Below are 18,673 nucleotides of genomic sequence, written 5' to 3'. Positions count from 1 at the left end.
TGTTGTAAGGTGCTTGGAGATGTTTTTCTTTAGACTATAAAGCTGTATAGAAATGAATAATGAATTATTATTATTATTATTAACGAAATCAATTGCAAAAAGAAGGTGCAGTCTGAACAATAGAGACAATGGAGAGCTTTTGCAGCCCTGTATTTAAACTTTTCAAAGAGCAATGATATTTCTCAGCCCTTTAACATTTTCCTTCTGAGGAAAGAGATATTTTCCAGCGAAGCGAGTCACTTAGCCGGCACCTCGTCAAGGTTTATTTTATTTAGAGGTTATTTAGGGATATTTATTTCTTTTTTTATACCAAGTTTCTTTTGGAATATTTAAATCTATTATTTGTCTTTGAGGAATTATTAGTTGAGTTTTTCCACCTTACCTATAAGGTAGTTATTCAGGGAGTTATCACGGCATAGTTTTGTTTTTACGCTGGTTATAACATTCCATTGTGGCAACCGTAACCTAGGTTTATGGCTCCATTTGGCAATTAGCTTATATATCTGAGTTTCAAACACTGCTTGCAACACCCTGGAAAACCACAAGAGGTTTTTTTTTTTTTGCACTGTAATTTCCCTGTGGTCTTCATGGAGCATGCTGTCTAGCAAAATTTGGGGAAATAATGTTCTTTACCAACATTTCCATGGGTAAATCATGGAGGAGCAGAAGTATTAAAGGAGGCAACATGTCCATTGGCGCTTGTTGTCATGCCACTCCACGCCCAGGGTGCGTGTGAAATTTAGCATGACACGGCGCTGTATCGATTAAAAAAGTCATAGTGCTTTAACACAACAAACAGGTAACGCAGTGCGAAAGGGACATTAGAAAATGGACAGGGGAGCCAGCGCTTCAACCGGGGAAAACTAACACAGTAACCTCCACGTCTGAATTGCACCCCTTGCTTGAAACCTTGGGAAATCACTCCCAGTTACTCTATGCAGATAATACTGAGTTAGGCTGGCTCAACAGAAGAGAGCTTCCGACACAAAAATGTCAGTTGGAGGTGTTTGCATTCGTTTGTGTGGTTCCTCTCCTGAAAGGTGCAGGTAGTACAGACGGGAAAAGGAATAAATAAGGCTGTTCTTCCAGTATTTGCTCTTCGGTTCAAAAAATAGCAGCATGCAAAGCTTTCTCATCTCCATCTTCCTTTTGGTACCGTTCCTGGAGATTTCTCCCTTGCAGTCATCTTCAGCCGGGAAATGGCTTGGCAGCAAATACCGCTTCTGATTTCCTGTGTGACTTTCTCAGATCCCCTAACCTCTTGCAACTCATCTTCTGTCTCCGTGTGTCGCTGATAGAAAAAGGAGAAGCTGTTTTCGAGAGAAAACGAGAGTCGCTTTTTCGGGTTTACGCTGCTTCCGATCGCAAGCACTTTGATCACAGGAGGAGAAGTCTAGGTACTGGCAAATGTGTTTTGCCCTTCATCCTTCGGGCCATGGCAAGATATAATTAAGGGTGGCGTCTGATGGTTACTGTCACAAGCGAGGCTCCAGAGTCTTGATTTACGTGGAGAGGCCTTTAGATCTGGGTGATCCCATTTGCCCTGATACCTCTTGGGGGGAAATTGTGGAGCGTCATTTTTTGTTACCGCCTGTAGTGGCTGACCTAAGATCATACGATGAGGTGGCGGATGAGCTCAGTGGTCCATTTAATCCTGCATCTCGCTTCCCTACCTATGGGAAGCAGGACATGAGTGTAATAGCCCTTTTGTTCCCCGGCAGCTGAAATTCAGAGGCATGATCCCTCTGACTCTCTACTAATATAGGTATAATTAGTAGCCATACACAAACCTTTCCTTCGCCATATATTTATCTGATCGCTTCTAAAGGGCAACCATCACTCCCAGTAGCAAAGCTGCTTAGCAGAATCCAGAAAGAAAAATGCCAACAACACATTACAGTACTGAAAAAACTTGAAAAGAAACAGCGTATAATTTGAGGAGGAAGGGACAGGGAGCTTTTCTCTTTCTTACTTTGGCCTTTGTACATAGTGGGGAGACATTCAACCAAACATACAGAGGAAATCTCCCTCAGAACGACACAGCCAATCGGAGCATGTTCCACCTCAGCAAAGATCATGCCACTCTGCCTGGTTGCTAAGCAACACCACCTGTCCCCCTCCCCTGGCTAGTTGACGTTAGCACTGACAGAATTAGCCCTTAAGCTGCAAACTGAATGATCCCTGCTATTTCACTTCCAACGATCACATCTTGCAGCAGATACTCATTACTCCTTGAATGAAGAAGTGCTTTCACTTCTTGAATGAGAGCCAGTGTGGTGTAGTGGTTAAGAGCAGTAGACTTGTAATCTGGGGAACCGGGTTCGTGTCTCCACTCCTCCACATGCAGCTGCTGGGTGACCTTGGGCTAGTCACACTTCTCTGAAATCTCTCAGCCCCACCCACCTCACAGGGTGTCTGTTGTGGGGGAGGGGGGGAAGGAGATTGTTAGCCGCTTTGAGACTCCTTCGGGTAGTGATAAAGCGGGATATCAAATCCAAACTCTTCTTCTTCTTCTTTCTTGTGTGTGCCCTGAAGCTCCTACCTGTCAGTTTCTAGTAAAAGGAGCTAGGAAGAATTTTTTTATCTCCGACCACACCCTGAATAATTTTAGAACAGTCGTGTCAATCAGTTCATTAAATTTAGTAGCCTTCAACAGTGGGAGTAGGCCACCAGGGAGAGAGGGCCTTCTTAGTGGTGGCACCATAGCTGCCAAGTTCTCCCTATTTTAAGGGAAATTTCCTTATGCTGAATAGGCTTCCTCGCGAGAAAAGGGAAAACTTGGCAGCTATGGGTGGCACCCTAGCTACGGAATAGTCTCCTGCTTGTTTTGCTTAGGTTAGGAACACCCTAGACAGCTGCCTGAAAGTCATGTTCTGGTGGCAACACTCATCTCCTTCCTCTGGTAAAGCCCGTCATGCCATTTTTGTTTCCAGCTTCCAGAAGCCTGCCGTTTCTGATTAAAGAGTCGCTGCTGCTGCTGCTACTACTTCTTCTTTTTAAAAAAATATAATTTTCATTCCTTCCCCCACCACCCCGAAGGCAAGTTTTGTTTGCAGGATTAGAAGCAAATAAATATTTATGCAATATGCAAATAAGACGTGATAAGATTTGAGCGCCGTGGAAAACAGGAAGCCTTTTAAGAGTTGCGGGGAGGAGATTAGGCAGTGTTTGCTGGCGTACCAAATTCCTTGTTGTCTGAAGAGGAGGTTTCGTCTCCCCCACTTTCCCTAGTAGGAATGCAGGAAGGGAAGGAGGAGCAAGAAGAGCATGGCTGCAGGATCAGGCCAAGGCCCATCTAGTCTGGCAGTCTATATTCCAGAGCAACTGGCTGGCCAGATGCCTCTGGGAAGCTCACAAGCAGGAATCAAGAGCAAAAGTCCTCTCCTGATTTACCTTCCTCCGGCATATTAGAGCCATTGCTGGTGGTGGTCCTGCAGGTTGTAAACAAGCATTATGGCTGGTGCAGCTGAGAGCCTTTATCCTAATGAATTCATCAAATCCCCTTTTTAGAAACCTGTAAGTTGCTGACATACCTTCCAACATTTTTCCGATGAAAATAGGGACACCCTATTCCATTGTTGTTGTTGTTGTTGTTGTTGTTGTTGTTGTTGTTGTTGTTGTTGTTTTTGTTTTTGTTTTTGTTTTTGTTGTTGTTGTTATACATCGTTTTACAAGATCTACATTGGCTCCAAGTACGTTTCCAAGCACAATTCAAAGTGTTGGTGCTGACCTTTAAAGCCCTAAACGGCTTTGGTCCTGTATATACACTGGGGTCGAGCGCCGAGGGCCTTCTGGCGGTTCCCTCACTGCGAGAAGCAAAGCTACAGGGAACCAGGCAGAGGGCCTTCTCGGTAGTGGCACCCGTCCTGTGGAACGCCCTCCCATCAGAGGTGAGAGAGATAAACAACTACCTGACATTTAGAAAATACCTAAAGGCAGCCCTGTTTAGGGAAGTTTTTAATCTGTGATATTTTAATGTATTTAATGTGTGTTAGAAGCAGCCCGGGGGGGGGGGACCCAGCCAGATGGGCGGGGTATAAATAATAATAATAATTATTATTATACCCCACCCATCTGGCTGGGTTGCCGCAGCAACTCTGGGCAGCTTCCAACATATATAAAAACATACTAAAACATTAAACATTAAAAACATCCCTATACAGGACTGCATTCAGATGTCTTCTCAAGGTTGTATAGTTACTTATCTCCTTGGCTTGGGGGGGGTCGCATAGCTCCATATCCTCCAACATTTCTCCCATGAAAATAGGGATGTCCTAAGGAAAAGCGGGACATTCCAGGATCAAATCAGAAACTGGGATGGCTTCTGTAAATCTAGGACTGTCCCTGGAAAATCGGGACATTTGGAGGGTCTGTTGTTGCAAAATCCACTGTTTAGCTGTGGATCTTGAGATGCTCAGGTAATTAGTATTCCATACGCCAAATATTCATCTGCAAACAGCATATGCTCCAGTTGTCCCTGTTTGCTAGGCACAGCCTCTATTTCCTGGCCTCAGTCTCTAGCACGTAGCAGCATAGGGAGCTGCCTTCCACCGGAGTCAGAACATTGGTCCATCTAGCCCAGTACTGTCAACACTGACGGGCAGCTGCTTATCAGGGATTCGGGCAGAAGTCTTTCCCAGCCGGGGATTGAGCATAGGAGGGTTTGCATGGAAAGGATGTGCTCTGCCACTGAGGCCCCATACATTCAAATCATACCACTTTTAAGTTTCCCCCAAAGAATCTTGGTACATGCTCCTTCACCTTCTGATTGATAAATCCTGATGAGACTGAGGCTAAACCCATAGAGGGGTCTGGAGCAGAGAGAGTGAAGAACCAGCAAGTTAGAGGGGCTGAGAACATTGAATCAGAGCACCAAAGGTGGTCAGATCTGGGTCCTTCAGAACCATGGACAGTTCTCAGGAAGCGGAGGAGTTGCTTGGATGTGCTCTTCTTTGGACTTAGTGACATAGCAAGGTCAAGGAAAAGTCCCCCTGCCGCCAACAACTGGCAGTAGTATTATTGCACTTCAGCCAAGCTCTTTCACAGAGCCTTGCTTTCCTTCACAAACCACCATAAGGTCTCCCGACACCGAGCCTCGGAGACCGAACCTTTCAAACTTGCACTGATTTTAACCAACTTTTCCATGACGGTTCCTGAGTCCAAGGGGCTGATTTTCATGGTTGGATACGGTCGGGTGGCAATGTGAATCCATATGGTGGACTGTAACCATTGGTCTTTAGCCGCTGGGTTCAAAACTGCACTGATTTTTTTGTTTTGTTCCTTTGAATTCCTGAGCAACGGCAGCAGGTAATGAGGCTGCTAGTAATAAGTAATCCACAGATCAGTGGTAGAGCACATGTTTTTCATGCAGAAGGTCCCAGGTTTAATCCCTTGCATCTCCAGATTAAAAAGGATTAGGGAGCGGGTGATGGAAACGGGACTCTGGAGAGCCTCTGACGGTTGGGAGTGGACAATACTGAGTTAGGCAGCCAAAATGTCTGAGCTGGTGTAAGGCGGCTTCGTCTAGTCATTAGGGATTGTTCTGTGGTCTGACTCATAGCCAAAGGCAAGCCTTACGCTCCAACTACAGTGTACATTTAAAGCACCACGAAACCGCTTCATTCAGCCATGGCTTCCGTCCAAGAATCCTGGGAGCTGTAGTTTCTTTTCCAAGGCTGTTGAGAGTTGTTAGCAGGTTGCCTACCCCCCCCCCTCCCAAGAGCTACAATTCGCACAGCTCCCTCTGAAGGATTGTTAAAGCACCCAGGGAATTGTAGCTCTGTGAAGTGGAAAGGGGGTCTCCTAACAATCCTCAGCACCCTTAGCGAACTACAGTTCCCAGGATGCCTTGGAGGAAGCCACAAACAGTTAAAGTTGTATAATAGTGCTTTCAAAGTACAGTCATACCTCGGTTTGAGAATGCTGCGGTTTGAGTACTTTCAGTTTAAGTACTCCGCGGACCCGGAAGTGTTTACTTCCAGGTTCCACGGTGCGCGCATGCGCAGAAGCGGCGCTCAGTTGAAGTACTTTTCGGGGAGCGAATGGCTCCCCAGAACCAATTGAGTATTTAAACTGAGGTACCACTGTATAGTGCAAATGGGGCCTCCATTTCAAATCTTCACTCAAGCCATCAAACATACTGAATGACTTTGGGGGTCCCTCTCCCTCTCCCTCCCTCCCCCATACCCCCTCCCTCCTTCCCTCCCTCATTTTTTCAACCTTTTCTACCTCGCAGGAAGTGTTAGAAACTCTCATGTATAAACCCTTAAGCAAGGGTTACAGCCACCAATATGTAATGTCTAGTTGCCGTTTGGGGGACAAACGGCTCGAAAGTCGTGTTATTCAATATGGCGTTTTGGTTCCTGAAATTTGTTCTGATTGTGCAGATAAAATAGCACAGGTAGAATTCTACAGGATGTGTTGCTAGTGTGTGAAAACAGTCAAGATCCAATGATCCCCAGGCATGCACCTCCAGATGGTGCAGGCGTCAGGCGCCATCCCGGCGCCCGGGCATCTTCACTTGGTCGCAAGTGGCCGATAGCCAGGTGCAAAATGCACCTGGCGAATTTAAAATGCTGTTTCGCAGGACTGCTGCAAGGATAAAACGAGGGCGGAAGTTATAGGGAACCAGGCAGAGGGCCTTCTCAGTAGTGGCCCCCACCTTGTGGAACGCCCTCTTGTCAGATGTCAAGGAGATAAGTAGCAATATGACATTCAGAAGATACAGTGGTACCTCGACTTAAGGATGCCTCGACTTCTGAAGGTTTCGACTTCCGAAGTCCGCTAACCCAGAAGTATTTTTGCCGCGCGTGCGTTCTGCGCCAAGCGCAAAATCGTGCTTTGCACATGTGCAAAATGGATGCTTCGACTTACGAAGGATCCGACTTCCGAAGAGCGCCGCGGAACGGATCGCCTTCGTAAGTCGTGGTACCACTGTATCTGAAACCAGCTCTGTATAGGGGAGTTTTTAATGTTTGATGTTTTACTTTGTTTTTATATTTTGTTGGAAGCTGCCCAGAGTGGCTGGGACAACCCAGTTAGATGGGCAGCGTACTATTACTACTACTACTAATAATAATAATAATAAGATGATGATGATGATGACTACTCCACCTGGAGCCCCTTGGAGGAAAGGTGGAATCTAAGTGCAAATTAATAACCCATGCTTTTGTTTTTAAATGTGGGGAACAGGTTAGCGTGGAAACGCTGCGTGTGCAGCGCTTCCTCCAGAGTCCCCATCGCCTCGGGGGACGCATTTTTTGCCTCATGAAATGTGACTAATTATTTACTTGACGGTAGGCCTCTCTCCGTAGGCCCTCCCTTTTGAGTTGGGGGAGCAAAACACACACAACCACCCCGTGTATACAAAACCCTAGTCAAGGGAGCTCCCTTTCCAGGTGGGAACAACAGGCTTTTTATATTGCCTCTTCTGGATCTCGCCAAGCGGGCGAGAATAAAGATTTACAGTGTTTGGGAGATTAAAGGCCCTTGTTACGTTGTTCAAATACCACGAGATTAGTTTCCAAGGCGACGGGTGCCAGTTGCCATAGGCACCGTAGGGGCCTGGAATTGAGATTGAGGATGTATTTATTTATTTTTTACCCTGGTCACGCAAACAGTAGCTGAACCGCAGTCGTGTGTGCATGCGTGCATGTGTTTAGCAGAAAGCAAGGAGAGGGTGGGGGGAAAAGATTGTTGTGACTCTGAAATTTTGATTTTTTTGTGTGTTTTTATATATGTTTGAAGCTGCCCAGAGTGGCTGGGGCAACCCAGGGTATAAAACAGGCATAGACAACCTTGGCTCTCCAGATGTTTTGGAACTACAACTCCCATGATCCCTGACCACTGGCCCTGTTAGCTAGGGATCATGGGAGTTGTAGTTCCAAAACATCTGGAAAACCAAGGTTGCCTATGCCTGGTATAAAACAACAGCAACAGCAACAGCATTTATTATTATTATTATTATTATTATTATTATTATTATTATTATTATTGAATAGGACGTCCCTGTTTTCATCGGAGACATGTTGGAGGATATGTCTTTATTGTTTCATCACTCGCTGTTTGCCGCCCTGGCTTTTTGGGGTGGAAGGGAAGGATATAAATTTAATTATTAAATTAACTATGTGGAGCACAAACACTGCTCCAAGGGAGCCGATTTCGTTTCACTTCCTCTAGATTTGTGACTCAGGTCATTCTTGTTTAAGGAGCCCTGATTGGTTGAGGAATTCCTTGCTCGGTTCCTGCTTCTCTTGTTTTCATTTCATTATATCGGATCATTTTCTCAGTGCGTATTTCTAAATTTGATAGATGCCTTTTGTCCAAAAGGCAAGGTGAATCTCTCCCCCCCCCCCAATAAAATAAAGTTAAATAGTAACAAGTACTGAGGTGTCCTTAATAACATAACAAAATTTGGGAAAAAAAACTATTCTCCTGCAAAAATTATTTGAAAGGTCACTCCCTTTTCTTAAATCCCAGCTTAAAGAGTAGGGTTGGCGGATAACTGGTTTTCAACACTGTGATATATCACCAGCTAAACATCGCAATATACTGATATATCACGATGTCTGAAATAAGGATGGAGCTATGTAGAGGCATTGGCTGGTTTCACAGTTTTCCCTGCATTGTGATTTTTGCATAGCACACACACACACACACACCATGATGCCAGGTCCAAAATTATGAAACGGACATCAATATCGATATATCACCCAGCCTTACTTAAGAGATCTGTGTGTTTCTAAGACTTACATCTTGCATTTCTTTTTTAAAAAAAGTTCCAAGTGCAGACTTTCATTATCAGTGACTTTGGAAGGTACATGTTGATTGGCAAGGCATTTAACGGCCTTTCTCGAGGGAATGCAGAAAGCAATCTTTGTGATTAGGAAGAGGGGAGCGAAGGGGAGAGGGAATAGGCTGCTAGTGATGAATTGAGATGGTCTTCGTTCATTAATACACCTTGCTAATTTTAGCCTTCCTTCTGAAATGTTTGCTTCTGTGATGTGCAATTTCCCAGCTAGCATCGGAAGTTTGTTTTCTTTCTTTTTATGGGGTGGTGCCCCCAGAAGTGGCTTCCGGGTCCAGCCAGTGACCCATCTAGTTCAGCACAATGGCCAACCTGATGCCTGCGGAAAAACCAACAAGCAGGATTTAAGCATAAGAGCTCTCTTCTCTCCTGTGGTTTCCAGCAACTGGTATTCAGAAGCATTGCTGCCTCCAGCCATGGAAGCAGAGCATAGCCATCATGGCTAGTAGCCCTTGATAGCCTTATCCTCCCTGAAATTGTCCAATCCTTTTTTGAAGCCATCTAGTTTGGAGGTCATCGCTGCCTCTTGTGGCAGTGAGTTCCACAGTTTAACTATGCACCGCGTCCTGAATCTTCCCATGTTCAGATGTCTAGGAATTCTATTGTAATGAGAGAGGGAGAAGAAAACCTTTCTCTATCCACTACCTCTACACCATGATGAATCTATATATATATATAAATGTAAACTGGCCATGTCTGTTAGTATCCACTTTTCACCAACACCTGTGCCAGGTAAAACCCCCAAAACGTTGTGTTTCAAAACACACCACTCAGATGAAAATGCATGCTGGGAAAAGAACCAGGTTGCAAACCAGTGCCCTCTAGCGGCAGCTACACTGGTACTGCACCTATAAAACCTTCCCTCTCCACAGCACCTCGGCTCCCGTTTACATACTAGCCCCGAAGCCTTTACAGACTAGGCTGAATGGAGGTACTGACTCGCCAGGGTGGGGGAAGAGGGGAAGTGATAGGTCAGGACGCGGTGGGACCAGTCACAGGGATGAGCGGGGGGGGGGAGGAGGGAGCGTGATACGTCATGGGTCGGGACGGGGGGGGGGAATCACAGGGATAAGCCGGGGACGGGGTATGTCATGGATCGGGACAGGATGGGGGGAATCACACAGACGAGCCACAGCAACGCATGGCAGAGCCAGCTAGTACTTTTATAAACTTCTATCGTGTCACTTCCTACTTGCCTTTTCTCCAAACTAAAAATTCCCAGGCGCTGCAACCTTTTTCCGTCGGGGAGTTGCTCCATCTCCTTGGTCATTTCAGCGGCCCTTTTCTGAAAGATTTCCTCGGGAGATCCAGGAAATTTGTGCCCGTATAACACAAGCGCATGTGTGCAGGTGAAGCAGGATTCACCAGCGACATTTCTCAGAAGCACATTTAAATCCTGGGAACTGCGATTTGTTAAGGGTGCTGGAAGTTGCAGCTCTGCAAGGAGTTAAACTGCAGTCCCCAGGATTCTTTGGGGGAAGTCGTATGCTTTAAATGTGCTTCAATGTGCCTTGCCTTGCCCTGGCCTGTGAGCTTGAGAAGCCAAGCCACTGCTTTCTCGTACTTTCTCCCTGCTTTGACCATATGTCTTGCCGCCTCTTGGCTCCCTTCTGTCTACCACCCCTACATGCCACTGCTAATTTACTGTAGCATTCAGCATTGACTATTGTCTGATGCCCCCAGAAACTGAAGCGGGCTTTTTTGTTTGTTTGGCAGAGGAGCCGAGTCGAATGTTCAACGGCAGGCCGAAATTTCGCACAACCGAACCAGGCCTATGTGAATTTAATTACAGGTGTGTTCATCCTTGTGTTTTTTTTTCTCAAGGAGAATGACATCTAAATAATCTCATGTGCTCATTCGCCTTCCTCTACGCTTTGAGAGAATTTAGAAGCAAGGAAAACAGTGGCTGTGGGGTGTGTGAGTGTGTAGTGCTTTGCTGCAGCACACGAGAGTTTATTTCTTTGATCTCAAACAGCCCCATCACCAAAGGGATGCTGAACCCCAGGGAGAGGCATCCTTTTGAAACAGAAGCTTGAACGAATTCCCTCCAGATCTTCCAGAAATCAAAATAGAACGGCCTCTCTTTTTTCATGTCGGCAAAAGCTGTCTTGATTTTTTTTTTTAATGCTTTGCTCTCTCCCTTCCTCTATTCCCCTTAAACTACCCTGGGAATTGTAGCTCTGTGAGGGGAATAGGGGTCTCCTAACAACTCTCAGCAACTTAAGAAACTATGGTTCCCAGGATTCCTTGGGGGAAGCCATGGCTGTTTAAGAACCGGGAGGCTGCATAGAATCATAGAATTGTAGAGTTGTGAAGGGACCCCGAGGGACATCTAGTCCAACCCCCTGCAATGCAGGAATCTCAACTAGATCATACATGACAGGTGGCCCATCCAACCTCTGCTGAAAAATTTCCAAGGAAGGGGAATCAACCGCCTCTCCTGGGAGTAGGTTTCACAGTCAGAAAGCTCTGACTGTCAGAAAGCTTTTCCTGATGTTTATCTCCTTTCTTGTAACTTGAATCCATTGGTTCGCGTTCTACCCTCTGAAGCAGGAGAAAACAAGCCAGCCCTTTAGATAGGAGTATCATGGTGTCTCTCAGTTTACCAGGCAAAACATACCCACTTCCCTCAACTGTTCCTCATAAGGCTTGGCTTCCAACCCCTTGATCATCTTGGTTACCCTCCTCTGCACACATTCCAGTTTGTCAATATCCTCCTTAAATTTTGGTGCCCAGAACTGGAAACAGTGCTCCAGGTGTTGTCTGACCAAGGCGGAATAGTGGGATAGTTTATCCACCTTTGATCCCCACCCTGCACTCATCTCTCACCTGTGGTTCTTAGAAGCTGTCGGCATGTGCCAGTGGCCACACTACAGGAATGGCTTTGACTGGTTGGCTAAACCAGGTGAGGGTAGCCAATGGGTCTCCAACCCTCAGTGCGGTAGGGACTTCCCCTGCATGCAGCAGATTGAATGGATGAGACCAATAGTGGGCCCAATGGTCAAGAAGGTGGTTTCTGCATGTGCTATAGAGGGGCACATGGGGCTCATCAGCCTGGGAAGGGAGCCCATCTAGGAGAAGGAAAACTCCGTTGCCTTGCAGGACATCTTCAGGAGAAGAAAAGGCTAAGGAGTAGCACAATTCTGGAGTGGAGTTCCTAAGACGGTTGGATGGTGTCTTGTACGCCTCCTTCCGGCAACTCCTGCAGCCAAACTGGCGCCAAAAGTATTGCTCTGCTTTCCTTTGAACCACATAAGTGAGGCCAACGGAGGGGGAGTTGTCTTGTTGTCTGGACGGCCCAGGATCTCCAGACACACTGCCTAGGCTTGTGCCCCTGAGAGGTCACTTCAGTGCTGCTAACACAGCGGTTTGACTTCACTCCCCATAGGTGCACTCCATTGTCTCTCAAGAGATGCCAACAATTGCTTACCTTGATTGTGGCACTAGGCCAGGGGTCAGCAACCTTTTTCAGCTGTGGGCCGGCCCACCGTCCCTCAGACCATGTGGTGGGCCGGTCTATATTTGGGGGGGGGGGAAATGAGCGGATTCCTATGCCCCACAAATAACCCAGAGATGCATTTTAAGTAAAAGTACACATTCTACTCGTGTAAAAACACTAGGCAGGCCCCACAAATAACCCAGAGATGCATTTTAAATAAAAGGACACATTCTATTCATGTAAAAACACCAGGCAGGCCCCACAAATAACCCAGAGATGCATTTTAAATAAAAGGACACATTCAACTCATGTAAAAACACTAGGCAGGCCCCACAAATAACCCAGAGATGCATTTTAAATAAAAAGACACATTCTACTCATGTAAAAACACTAGACAGGCCCCACAAATAACCTAGAGATGCATTTTAAATGAAAGGACACATTCTACTCATATAAAAACACGCTGATTCCCGGACTGTCTGTGGGCTGGATTGAGAAGGCGATTGGGCCGCATCCGGTCCACGGGCCTTAGATTGCCTACCCCTGCACTAGGCTTCTTTTGATGCAGCGTAGAATAGCATTAGCTGTTTTTGCTGCTGTCGGCCCATGTTACGCTTGTATTCTACCAAGACCCTTAGACATATAGTGCAGATACGGTGGTTTCTAGTGTTCCTTTTAAATCAGCAAATATGGAAACACCTTCAAGGTATTGTAATTCCCCTCTGCAATATAACAAAGCTAAGCCTAATCTTACGTACAGGCCTACTAGCACACATTTGCATTGTCTGCATGCTACTAGTCCTCAAAGAGGAGCGATTAATCCTGGATTCCCCCCTCCTCCTTCTCCTCCTATCTTGTGGCTGGCAGGCAGGCTGTGTTCGCAAGTTGTGTTGCCAGCCTGCCCTAGAAAAAGTGGGGAGAGAAAAGGGTGGTCCAAGGGTCTGTGGCGTTACTAGACAATGTTTCCCATTGCATTTCGGGTGCTTTTTGAAACGGGAAGCATTTCTAGCGATGCAGGGTTGGTCGTTGTCCAGGGCCCAATGAATACAGGGTGTGTTCCTGCGCATGTCTTGTGAGCAAAAGGCTTAATCAATTTGAGGCCCCTGAACCTTCTTTCAAAGCCAGAGTCATCACACACCCTCCCTTCTCCCTGCAATGAGGACATGAGGACATGCCTTGGATTTGAGTAACCACAGCTTTGCCCTCCATGTCTTGGCCCCATGACTCTTCTCTCGGAGTCTTGTGGCTTCCGGAGAGGCCTGGGCCCCGGCGCCTCTATCTGTACAAACCCATCGGTTTCTCCATGGGCAGGTACCTCAGCAAGGACCTGTTTGTTTAGTTAGTCCAAAGAGAAGTTCATATCTGAGGCACCCGTCTAAAAGCTCCTTCAGGGAGCTTCAGTGGGGTAGTAATAATAATAATAATAATGATAATAATAATAATAATGATAATAATAATTTATTATTTATACCCCGCCCATCTGGCTGGGTTTCCCCAGCCACTCTGGGCGGCTTCCAACAGAAACATAAAATAAAATAATTTATTAAACATTAAAAGCCTCTCTAAACAGGGCTGGCTTCAGATATCTTCTAAAAATCCGGTAGCTCTTTTTCTCTTTGATATCTGATGGGAGGGCGTTCCACAGGGCGGGTGCCACTACCGAGAAGGCCCTCTGCCTGGTTCCCTGCAACTTGGCTTCTTGCAGTGAGGGGACCACCAGAAGGCCCTCGGTACTGGACCTCAGTGTCCGGGCAGAACGATGGGGGTGGAGACACTCCTTCAGGTATACTGGACCGAGGCCATTTAGGGCTTTAAAGGTCAGCAGCAACACTTTGAATTGTGCTCAGAAACATACTGGGAGCTAATATAGATCGGTGAGACCAGTGTTGTGTGGTCTTGGTGGCCACTCCCAGTCACCAGTCTAGCTGCCGCATTCTGAATTAGTTGTAGCTTCTGGGTCACCTTCAAAGGTAGCCCCACGCAGAGTGCATTGCAGTAGTCCAAGTGGGAGTTAACTAGAGCACGCACCACTCTGGCGAGACAGTCTGCTGGCAGGTAGGGTCTCAGCCTGCGTACCAGATGGAGCTGATAGACAGCTGCCCTGGACACAGAATTGACCTGCGCCCCCATGGACAGCTATGAGTCCAAAATGACTCCCAGGCTGCGCACCTGGTCCTTCAGGGGCACAGTTACCCCATTCAGGACCAGGGAGTCCTCCACACCTGCCTGTTCCCTGTCCCCCACAAACAATACTTCTGTCTTGTCAGGATTGAACCCCAATCTGTTAGCCACCATCCATCCTCCAACCGCCTCCAGGCACTCACACAGGACCTTCACCGCCTTTACTGGTTCTGATTTGAAAGAGAGGTAGAGCTGGGTATCATCCACATACTGATGAACACCCAGCCCAAACCCCTTGATGATCTCTCCCAGCGGCTGCATGTAGATGTTAAAAAGCATGGGGGAGAGGACAGAACCCTGCGGCACCCCACAAGTGATAGCCCAGGGGTCTGAACACTCATCCTCCACCACCACTTTCTGAACATGGCCCAGGAGGAAGGAGCGGAACCACTGTATGACAGTGCCCCCCAGCTCCCAAGCCTTCTAGACGGCCCAGAAGGATGTTATGGTCGATGGTGTCAAAAGCCGCTGAACGAATGTCTTGTCTCAGTAATGGACTGGATGAGAGCCAATGAATTGAAGCTCGATCCAGGAAAGTCTATGGCACTGTTAGGAGGTGGTTCTCCAGACTGGATGGATGGTCACATGCTCCTGATGGGGTTACACTGCCTCTGAAGGAGTGGGTACATAGCTTGGGGTCCCCCTGGATCCTTTGCTGTCACTTGAAGCTCAGGTGGCCTCGGTGTCACAGAGTGCCTTCCATCAGCTTCGGCTGGTGGCCCAGCTGCACACTTATCTGGATAGAGATAGACTAACTTCTGTTGTCTATGCTCTGGTAGCCTCTACGTTAGATTACTGCAACGTGTTATATGTAGGGCTGCCTCCGAAGACAGTTTGGGAATTTCAGCTGGTGCAGAATGACACTGATCCAAGCCTGCTTGCATAGTTCTGGTTTTGACCCACAACTTTAAATCCAAGTCTGGCCTATGAAACTTGGCTTGCTTCACTTCTGCTTTTATTTATTGAAAAGCTGTGGTTCCCACACGCTTCCCCAACCTCAAAACTCCTGTTTCGTTTGGCAGTTGTGTGTGGTTATTACATAAGCCTCTCACCACAGACGATGTTTTTCTGCTAGGCCTTGGGGTGGCCTGGTGACAAACAAGGATGCTGTGAGCTTGTGCCCCTTTAATAGTCAAGTAGAAGAAGGAATTTCAGCAGGCTTCTTCTACACAGCGGTGTATAAGCCCTTTTCTTGTTTTCACCTGTGACAATCTGCTTCTTTTATCTATTATTTGTTAAATTTGTTTCCCACCCTTCCTCCTCAAGCAGCGCAGGGCGGCAAACAGATACAATGACAACCACAAAGGTTGCCAGGAATAGTATTCTTCGGGCACCAAATGTCAGGGCAAACTTTTACATTCCTCCTGAAAGTTAATAATGACAAAGATGAAGATAATAATGACAGAGACTAACTAGGAAGGGCATTCCACAACCAAGGGGACCACCACTGAAAAGGCCCCACCAACGTAAAATTTACATTACAGTCATACCTCGGGTTAAGTATGCTTCAGGTTGAGTACTTTCAGGTTAAGTATTCCGTGGACCCGGAAGTGTTTACTTCCAGGTTCCGCCACGCGTGCATGTGCAGAAGCGATCTGCGTGCTTCGCGCATGCGCAGAAGCACTCTATCGGCACTTTGTGCACTATCGCCGCTCAGGTTAAGTACTTTTCGGGGTGCAAATGGCACCCTGGAACTAATTAAGTACTTAACCCGAGATACAGTGGTACCTCTACTTACGAATAACTCTACTTACGAATGTTTCTACTTACGAACAGAGCTCCATCCGCCATCTTGGATGTGGTTTAGATTTTTTCTACTTACGAATTTTTAGATAGGGTTGCTTCTACTTACGAATTTTTTCTCCCAATGCATTCCTATGGGATTCGACTTACAAATGTGCGTTCGGAACACATTAAATTCGTAAATAGAGGTACCACTGTACCACTGTACTGTCTTATTTATTTTATAGTACAGTACATTGATGATTGCCTTCATTTTGTGGATCAACGGTCTCATTAGACAGTAGAATTCGTGTTAAATTGCTGTTTTAGGGGGTGTTTTTCATTGTATGGAACGGATTAATCCACTTTCCATTACTTTCAATGGGAAAGTTTGCTTCAGGTTAAGTACGGAATTCCGGAACCAATTAAGTACAGTGGTGCCTCGCTTAACGAATGCCCTGCTTAACAAAATTTCTGCTTAACGAAAGGATTTTTCGAGCGGAGGTTGCCTCGCTAGACGAATTCGTTTTATGAAAAATTCATCTAGCGAATCGCGATTTCCCATAGGAATGCATTGAAATTCAATTAATACATTCCTATGGGCAAAAAAAAATTCCAAAAAAAAATTCCAGTGCATTCCTATGGGATTCGCTAGATGAATTTTTCGTTATAAGAAAAGACCCATGGAACGAATCAAATTCGTCTAGCGAGGCACCACTGTAGTTCCCCCACCCTCTTTTGCCTCTGGCCCCGCCCACTGCTGGCATGCAGCTGTTGGAAGGTTATTTCTTTTTTATTGTACAGACCTACACCTCTACCATCCTGGGAAGCATATATGTGCCTCTCCCCACCAGCTTTCAGATGTGTCCGAAGTATGACAACTTTTTCTAAAATAGGTGGTGTTGGTGGTGGGGACTTGCTTCTCCCCAAAGCTGTACAACTATGGGGGAAAGTTTACTCCTGTGTCTACTGTTAGTCCTACTCTGAGTAGACAGACTGAAATTAGTGAATACGGCAAAAGCCACTGCTGCACCACACATTTAAATAGGGTTGCCAGACTCAATAGAGGACAGGACTTCTGTGCCTTTTAATTGCCCTGCTCTCTTTTGAGTCTGGAAACCTTAAAGAGAAACCAGCTTGGAAATTAAACAAAGGGTCTGCTGGTTTCTCTTTAAGGTTTCCAGACTCAAGAGAGAGCAGGGCAATTAAAGGCACAGAAGTCCTGTCCTCTATTGAGTCTGGCAACCCTACATTTAAAGTGCTCTGATGCCACTTGAAAGAGTCATGGCTTCCCCCAAAGAATCCTGGGAAATGTAGTTTGTGAAGAGTGCAAAAAGGTGTCAGGAGACACACACACACACACACACACACACACACGTTCCCCTCACAGAGCGACAACCTCCAGAGTTCCCTGTGAGGAGGGATTGATAGTTAAACCACGCTGGGAATTGTAGCCCTTTGAAGGAATGGGGCGCACGTGTGTGTTTCCTAACACCTGCAACAAACTACACCTCCCAGGATTCTTTGGGGTAAAGCCATGATGGTTTAAAGCGGTATGATGATGCTTTAAGTGTATATAATGAAGACAGAGGAGGCCTTAATAAGCACGCAACCTCTGCAGCTGACTAGTCGTCGGTTTATATAACCACCTTCAATGGGTGGCTGAGAGGTTTTTCCCTCTTTCCGTGTGTGCTCATTTCAAAATGGTGGCTGCTCTGTGGGTTTCTCCCCCCCTCCCACCGCAGTCACTCAGCAAGCCTGAAGTGAAGGTCAAATCCTGGCCTGCTTGTAATCAATAGGAGCTTTGTTACTGACTCTGGGGTTGGAGCAGTGTGTGTGAGTGTGTGTGTGGAGATTAATCTTTAATTGCTTCTTGGCTGAACTTCAAACAGGGTGGATTTTTTTTTTTGTAATAAGATTTTCCATTGTGCCCAGAGTTGCTGGCGGATATAGGTCACTTTTTCCCAGCTTTTTGTCAAAGTTGCCGTTTTCCCCCTTCCCTCTGTGTTAAAAACAAAGAGCGACACACACCCACACACACACACCCCACACACCCTGCTGAAACTTCGGATTGAGCCTTTTTTGGTTTATAAAGACCACAGTGACTTAAAACATGTGCTGGAATCTCCGTGTTTCCCTCACCTGACGGATCTTTCCCCCTGGCTTATTTTGCTTTAAAGGCCATGTGGGACCAATTATTTATTTCCTGCAGAAACGCATGTTAAGATGGCCAGGAGCTGCTTTGAGTTAGTGTAAAAAGAGCCTCGGTTTCCAAGGATTCGGAAATTCTAGTGCATAAAAGAGCGCTTTTCTTTCTTTTTAATGTGTAGTCAATAAACATTGATTCAGTTTGAATGGGAGCGTTTGAAGATCCCGACTCTTTTTTTAAAGGAAGGGAGAAGAAACTGGATTCCGAGTTTGAGATGGAATCTTGGTAACAGAACAGCTTTTATAAATATGTGCCCTCTGTTTGCTAATCGTAAATATTTATTAGTCAATATTCTCATGTCTGGTGCAGGGATGAT

At 46.2% G+C, this 18,673-nt stretch overlaps 1 protein-coding gene across 4 annotated transcripts in view; it reads left to right on the top strand.

The window, feature by feature from the left end:
- The window catches only part of GTF2IRD1 (GTF2I repeat domain containing 1), a 101,893-nt gene that overhangs the window by 18,964 nt on the left and 64,256 nt on the right, over positions 1 to 18,673 (top strand). The window contains exon 1 of one of the 4 annotated variants that reach the window (XM_060268567.1): positions 9,904 to 10,598. The exons of the other annotated variants lie outside the window; for them this stretch is intronic. The gene's annotated coding sequence lies outside the window, so the exon portion shown is untranslated. Of the gene's footprint in view, positions 1 to 9,903; positions 10,599 to 18,673 lie in introns of those variants that run through there. 4 annotated transcript variants of the gene reach the window in all.

This window comes from Zootoca vivipara, chromosome 15 (assembly GCF_963506605.1).
Source record: "Zootoca vivipara chromosome 15, rZooViv1.1, whole genome shotgun sequence".
In the NCBI taxonomy this organism is placed as follows: domain Eukaryota; kingdom Metazoa; phylum Chordata; class Lepidosauria; order Squamata; family Lacertidae; genus Zootoca; species Zootoca vivipara.
The sequence above is the reverse complement of the archived record's forward strand: the minus strand, read 5'-3'. Positions and strand labels throughout refer to the sequence as shown.